The following is a 7,695-nucleotide window of genomic DNA, read 5'->3' as shown; positions in this document are numbered from 1 at the left end:
CAAAAGGGGTGAAACATTTGGTTCTGTTTGGTGTGGCCTTAAGGTGATTGAGAATATTGGGCAGCACGGTTGTCCAGATGTTCCCTGTCTCTTGAATTGCTTTTGCTGTTGATTTTTTAAAAAAAAGTTCTGTTCATCCTTTCCACTGTCCCCGAGTTCTGTCGATGGTAGGCAACGTGGAATTTCCGTTTAACTCCCATAAATTTAAACATTAATTTAATGACTTTTCTTGTGAAATGAGTTCGCTCATCTGAATCCTTCTGAAAAGATACCGTCCCCACCCACCCCCCCCCCCCACCACAATGCTTCCAGTCTACTATCTCCTACTGCTGTCCCATGTCGGACCTCAATTCCTTAAGCTATCCACGCAACTCTACAGTGTACCTTCTTATCCTATTTTTCAATGGCTGAATATCTTCACTTCATGTGGAGGTTCTCCCTGGGAGCTACTGAACTCTGCCTGCCATCAGTTTGTTAATCCTGTGTTCTTATGTTTTGTAGCTCGCAGGCACATTAATATAGTCAGTAATGCATCTGATTTGCCTTTTTGCTGCTTTCCCTTCAAGTGCATCCACTTTGTGCTGTTTTGTTGCTAAGTAATATTTCTCCTCACCTGCCAAATACCTCAAATATGGATTCCGCATACCTTTACTTCTACGTTTGTTTCCCCTGGCCATGACCATTAATGGCCTGTCTTAAGTTCAGTTTCTCTAATGTGTTTGTCGTTTGGAATGTTTCTTTACTATTTAGGCCATATTAACCATTCCGTGTCAACGGGCATCTCCGTTTGCAGACCTTTGCTTATCTCCCACTGTGTGGTTCCAATGTTCAGTTAATGTCCAGGTTATCAAATTATGTTCCCTTAAAGCATTTTGTACATTATGTCCTCTTTCCTTAACTCTTTCTCCTACTTTTTTCATTCCATTTTACACATGCAAGGGCTAAAATCTTATTTTGTTAAGTTTGCATGGAGAATCTTTACAGTCCAATAAAGTATTCTCATAACAGTTTTGAAACAGAAATCATGTATTGACATGTTTTGATTCCTTATCTTCTTCTCAAACAACATCTAATTTTCTCTAGAGTAATCCTACTATATTCTTAGAATTTCCATAAGCTCACTAACACTGCCAAAATTGGATTTCTGCCTAGCTTTGTCAAGGTCTTGAGCTTAACTTCATGTTTTGGCAACAGACTTACAAATAGAAAAGCTTTTAGCATTGGAAACAATGGACATTGTTGTCAAAAACCCTATAAAATGAAAATTCCCTTTCGAGAACTTTATCACGAACTAAAAGTCAAAACTTTATACTTTGTAAGAACTGTAATTTATACCATGAAAATTAACACTATTTATTCCTCATGTGTATTAACTTATATACATATTAAAGGTCCCATATGCTTATCGACACCTTATTCCTCTTAGATAGCATCCTGGTGATTCAAAAGTAACCTTCTAAATTACACACTCATTACATTTCAAGCTTTGTCCTAAATTCAGATAACACTGTTGTTGGAATGCAGATTTCCTTTCACATTTAATTCATCTCATCAAAACAAACCGCTTTTTATCCATTCAAACCACTTAGTCCATGTGCCTGTGCCTTTGGTTTTCCTATAACCCTTTGAACTTCAGGTATTTTGTTCCCTCAGAATTCTAAAATGCCAAATCTTATCAGTTGATGGAGGTCGTATTCAACACTCCCAATCAGCTTGGAGGCTGGTGATGCTAGTCTACAAAGGGGTGGTACAAAGGTTGGTAAATCAAACCCTGCTTTATCTTTAAAATGCATTCAAATTGCGCTTCTTGCCAGAAACCTCAACTCAAGCCTTTTACTCAAAAACTTTGGAATGTTTTATTCTGCTTTTCCTTTAATTAACATTGGGCTTTCGACCCTAGAGTGCTGGACTACACAGAAAATTGACAACTGACGGAGGAAAACACGTTAAAACTCACGTTCAAATGCTGCCTTGCACACAAACAAATACATATATAAAGATATGTTTTTATATTCCTATATTATGAACTTAACGACTTAAAATAATCTAACTAAGATGTCAATGAGCAGTGGGGGAACTAAGTGATGTTAATATCTCCACCTTTAGGTACAATCAAACTGACTGAAGCTCAATTTCCACTGCTCCTGCCTATCACTGCTCAGTAACCCCCGCAAGGCCACCTCCGCTCTCTGTCTCTGTCTCTCTCTCCCTCCCTCCCTCTCTTCAGCACAAGCAGCTCTTGTAATTTACATCAATTATTTTTATTAAGTTACAGAAAATTCACTAGGGAAACCTTCGGGTCCCAGTCATCCTTCCACGTTTGCTTGATTAATTTTGACCGTTGTTCTGCTATGGGCCTCGTCATGGAGTCATCGGCTCCCCAGATGAGCTCCATTACACTTCCCTGTTTTCCTGATGGCATTCTGTTCTTCAATTATATTTGTCACTATTTAGTTAGTTTGTACGTTTCCGACAAGTTAGTTCCTTGAGGCATGTACTTTCTACTTATTTTCACAGGTTTCTGACCTCCCTGTATGGCTTCAGCTAAGGATGTATTTCCAACTGTAACCCATCAGCAAGGCTCTTCGTCCCTTTTTCGCTGGTGGCCTGGCCTCCCTGCGTGGCTTTGGCAACGCTGGACCGCCGGCACTGCTCTGCCTCCTCCCGTGGCGACTGGTCTCTCCTGTCCTGAGCCTTCCTCCCGCTTCTTTTTATAATCGAATGGACTAACCTTGGATTGGCTTACTGTACTAACTACGGGTGGTAAATAAGATATACACACTCACTTTGCAGAGACGTCCCCAGATTCCAATCTGCGTATTCTGTCATCTGTGCCAAACTCTTCTGAGATCTTTGGCAACTGAACCACATGAGGCTCAGGTATAGGTGACGATCGTTTATTCGAGCAATTGCATGGAGAGAACCTTCTCAAGGCAATTTGAGATAGCACTCTGCAAAACTACAAGCATACAGGTTATTTTATGCACTATTGATCAAGTGCAAGAACAATGTTCAAATTTCAACTTGTATATAGGTTATATCATTAAGCAGATAATCTCTGGTAACAGGTATATGCATCACATACCCCTATTTTCACCCAGGCAGAGACATTCCCTCCTATCTAATCTAGGACCATCTGTTCTTTCTCCGTCTGCTGTAAGCAGGCTCAATCGTAGTTGTTTTCTATCCTAAATCTCCAGTCTGACTCCGAGGACAATTAATTTATCTTATTTGCATTCCACTATGTACATCCTACCTCCCATCTGCTGATGATCACAGGCCCCGTAGGTCTACAACGTTCATGTGGTGTTTTTTAACTATTTATGTACTTGCAGAGATTGGCTGCTTGGAGATTCGAACAGTATCATTTCCTGACAATATTTTTTTACTTTACCCCTATGTTACCCCCTAATAGTTGTATTTATTTCGGGGAAATATTAAGTTGCAGAAATCGGAGTGGGAAGTGACAGAGGCACAGAGATGGATTTTCCGATGGTTAAACAACTCAATTTCGTATTTACTGTGTGAAAGAGTGATACCTTCCCCTTAAAAGCAAGATAACTCATTCAAGGTAAGGTTCAAAGTTCTGTGAATCCTAAAGTGTAAAGCTGTAAATAGGTCTGTCAACCGAAGGCCATCATTTAATAAGCTTCAACATATATTCCTCCCGTTCGTTCCTGCACAACCTGCAGCAACAACAATACATTAATCCCTTTTATTTTTCTGTGTTACGGCCAACAGTAATTTAAAATGCTTCATTAATCCTAAAGCTCAAATGTACTATTGATACAATCGGCTTTCTTTATATTGACACGTAAATCAAAATACTTTATTCGGACTTTGTTATGTGTCATCATGACACATTGTCTTCCTGTTGCTTCTTGCTGTTTTTTTTGTCTGATTTGCTTTTGTCAGATTTCGTTCTTCATTCCTTCAGTTTACATTCAGACGCTATCTGAGCAGGTATTTATTGTTTGTTTACTGTACACATTGTAATTATTTTGGGATTTTGTATCATCAAATTCTTTTTCTCCTTCATTCCTCCCTTGCAGACCTTCGCTTTTGTAGATCCTACCCCCTCCCGCAGTTCGCTGATTTAAACCTGTTACACTTATATCTTTCTTCAGTTCTGCCGAAAAGTCATCAGCCTCAGTTCTGTCGAAGGGTCATGAAGACTCGAAACGTCAACTCTTTTCTTCTCCGCCGATGCTTCCAGACCTGCTGAGTTTTTCCAGGTAATTATGTTTTTGTTTTGGATTTCCAGCATCCGCAGTGTTTTTGTTTTTATTTTTGTTTTTAGTCATCAGCCTCATCCGTTCGCTCTGTTTATCTCCACAGATGTTTCCTGATCTGCTGAGTATTTCCAGAAATTTCTAGGATGTTGTTCAGATTTCCGGCATTCACAATAATTTGCTTTTCCTCTATAAGGATGGTGAAATCAGGTTCAATCTGGATTTAAGGAAAACTAAGGGGAATGGGGGAAAGCTGAATTATGGAAAAATGTGTCAGCTCTTACCAGAGCCATCACACTTTCAATGCAAGGCAGGGTTCTATGATTCACGAGTTTAATTTCTACGTGGACTAGAAGATTACAAAACGGCTCAAGATGTGAAGGTGATGAATGAATGATTCCGAGCAATTGTCCAATGGTTTCTTCCGGACATCCTGCCTGGTATTTTGTACCAACATGTAACAAGGCTGCATTTTTCCAGCTGTGCTTCCCGAGTGGTTAAGGTGTTGTCCAAGATTGTTGTACATAGGGATCGATGAGAACGTTCAAACGCTGCTCAAAGCCTCCATGACTGAAATAATTATCTTCTTCCATCAGCTTCCTGCCTTGAAACTTCTCAAAATCAATCCTTTGATGCCGCGTTTGGAAACAGAATAATTTCTCCAATTTAATTAGATCATGCTGGTTTCTTAGAAACTGAACAAACTGAAAAAGCCAGTGAACAACAAATTCAGGAAAGTGGTTGAAATGCTATATAATAAAAAACATGATTTTTTTGCGAGGAAAAACAGGGCCTTCAGCTCATGGGCATTAACTGGGTTTGGTTTCATTCAGATGAAAGCAAAATATAGATGATTCTGGAAATTCAAAATAAAAACATAAAGCGCTGGAAAACTCAGCAGGTCTGCCAGCATCTGTGGCGAAAGAAACAGAGTTAACGTTTCGTGTCCATTTGACTCTTCATCAGAGCTGGCCTTTCTCTTGGTTGGCCTGGACATCAGCGTTGTGGATCTGCATTCAAAGAACAAACATGTTAAGATACAACGCCATTCTTACTGCCAAGAGAAACAGTCGTCCATATTTATCCGAACAACCAAATTTAAATTGATAGAAAACTCGATCAGATCACCTTCATTCTTCTATACTCAAGACAATCGTAAATGGCAGGAGCCCTGAAACGGAAGAATATGCAAGAGACCAGGGAGAAGGTTGAGGAGGGACAGGGGTTAATTTTACCTTCAGAGTGCCGGCACTGACACGATGGGCCGTGTGTCATTCTTCTGTGCTATAATCATTCTATGAGTTATGAGTACAGAACGTTCCGTTTATGTGACCCACTGAAAACCACAATCTTATTAGTGAATATTTACTGTTTCCACCCTAAGTTCATTATAAACCTGGCCGTTCCTCTGAGGCGTGTCTGCAGGCACATAAATAATAGGAGTTGGTCTATCATGCATTTGTCTTCACGGATTCAAAAACTTTCAATAGCTTCTTGGCAACCCTTCCTCAATTGTGCATAGCTCCAATCTATACTCCTTATTTAACGATTCGCATAGAACCCTGGTATTTTCTGATGCCTGCCTTGAACCCCTGAGCATCCACAGCTCTCCTGGGTCTGGAATTTAGAAGATTCCCAATCATTTGAGTGAAAACATTTTTCCACATTTCACGGCTAATGACTGATGCCTTCTTCGGAGAATCTGGCAACAAGTACTGGAATCTAGCCTTATCAACCTTGTGTCGGACATATTCACAGTCATTGATGGTGGTGTAGTTCCGAACATGGCTGCTTTGCAAGCAATTAAGCCGCCCTCGAGTCCCGGTTATCGAGGATCTCTGAACTCGTAACGAGTCACATGGAAGGCCCAAGTGTCCAACTGAACTCATTTGAGTTGATCTTATTTTATTTCCAAAATGCATTCGAGTGTAATTCAAATAAAAATACATTCAGCTCAATTTTAAAAATAACTCAGGCTTGTTCCTTGTTGATAATAATGATGCTTTTCCGTGAACTGTAATGTGAAACCTGAATATCATTATTGTGATAACGGCAGAAAGTGCTGGATAAACTCAGCAGGCAAGGCAGCAACTGCGAAGAGAAAAAAACAGAATTAATGCTTCGAATCCAGTATGACTCTTCTTCGGAACCAGAGAGGTAGAAATATGATGGATTTTATGTTGTTACATTAATGGGGAGGAGAAGGTGGAGCAGAATAGATCTGATACTCGATTGAGTTCAGAAAACTATTAATGAAAGCTAAAATCAAATCGTCTTGCTAAATATTTCTGTTAATGTCATGTTAAATGAAAAATAAAAGCACGTTTTTTTTTAAGGGAAACAGCTGCTTCCTTCAGTTTTTTTTTTAAATTGTCGAATTAAGGAACAGCCAATGGCGGTCAGTAGCTTCGAGTGTTTCAGTTCACGGTGGGAGTTTGATTCAAACTCCAGCCAATTCCTGCTCGGGAAGATCCCTGACAGTTTTTTTTTAAAGGCAGACATGCAGCCGACTATGTTCCTATATTACAGGTTGTGCTGAGATCTCTTCATAAAATGGCCGGGACCAAGCAGACAGTGCCCAAATTGACCGGAGGGAAAGCTGCTCGCAAACACTTCGCTTCCAAAGGGGCCTGCCAGAAGCGTGTTCCAGCCACGGATAGAGTGAAGAAGCCTCATTGATGCAGCCTTGGCACTGTGGCTCTGAGACGGATCTGCATCTACCATAAATCCACCGAGCAGTTCATCTGCATCATGCCCTTCCAGCCCCTGGTGCATCAGATCTATCAGGACTTCAGGGTAGAACGGCTGTTATGGCCCTGCAGCAGGCGAGAGAGGATGACCTGGTGGGGCACCAACCGGTGCCCCATCCACACCAAGCGAACCACCATATTGCCCAAAGTTATCCAGCTGACCCGCCGCGTCCGTGCACAGGGAGCCTAAAACTGGGCTTCAAACTCAACAGCTCTCATCAGAGTCACCAAATTGGCAAAATGAAGAGCTGTGACCTATTACTGCTGAGACCAGCATTTCCCCATCCCCTAAGCGGCACTTGAAGCTGACTGCTTTTGATACCACCCAGTGCTTTGCCAGACCATTTCAGGGAGACTATCAAGAGCTCTGTGTCTGGAGTCACATGTTGACAAATCCATGTCAGAATGACGGTTCTGTAGCCAGTGAACTTTGTTTGATTCTGGTAATGCGGCTGATTTTAATTAATGGAGTGTGAGTCTCGCATCTGAACTAGAATTCAGAAATGGCATCTCCGGCACCGGCCAGACTCAGGTCACAAGTTTTCTTAGATTATTGTATAACGTTGCTGATTTATAAAGGATAGCTCTTTTCAAACACTATTTTAAGAAGGGGATATGTGTGAGCAGAAGGTGTTAGGAAATACTTGCCGGTAGATGGAATTAAGGAACTGGGGTTTGTATGAACTGATAGTTGCCCACTCCATGAATGGGCC

The 7,695-nt window shown here is 40.9% G+C and overlaps 1 long non-coding RNA gene across 3 annotated transcripts; it reads left to right on the top strand.

Annotated features, from left to right (window-relative positions):
* The first annotated feature begins 308 nt into the window (after positions 1-308).
* Positions 309-6,567, top strand: LOC121273520. 3 transcript variants are annotated; one of them, XR_005942043.1, is made up of 3 exons: positions 309-1,755; positions 3,416-3,571; positions 4,053-4,184. It is a non-coding gene; the product is annotated as an uncharacterized LOC121273520 (long non-coding RNA). The 3 variants fall into 3 exon arrangements; XR_005942042.1 differs by lacking the exon at positions 4,053-4,184 and adding an exon at positions 4,829-6,567 and having other exon boundaries at positions 310-1,755; XR_005942041.1 differs by having other exon boundaries at positions 316-1,755; positions 4,128-4,184.
* Positions 6,568-7,695: the final 1,128 nt, after the last annotated feature.

Source organism: Carcharodon carcharias, assembly GCF_017639515.1.
Source record: "Carcharodon carcharias isolate sCarCar2 chromosome 24 unlocalized genomic scaffold, sCarCar2.pri SUPER_24_unloc_2, whole genome shotgun sequence".
Classification (NCBI taxonomy): domain Eukaryota; kingdom Metazoa; phylum Chordata; class Chondrichthyes; order Lamniformes; family Lamnidae; genus Carcharodon; species Carcharodon carcharias.
This window is presented reverse-complemented; position numbering and strand designations above follow the sequence as displayed.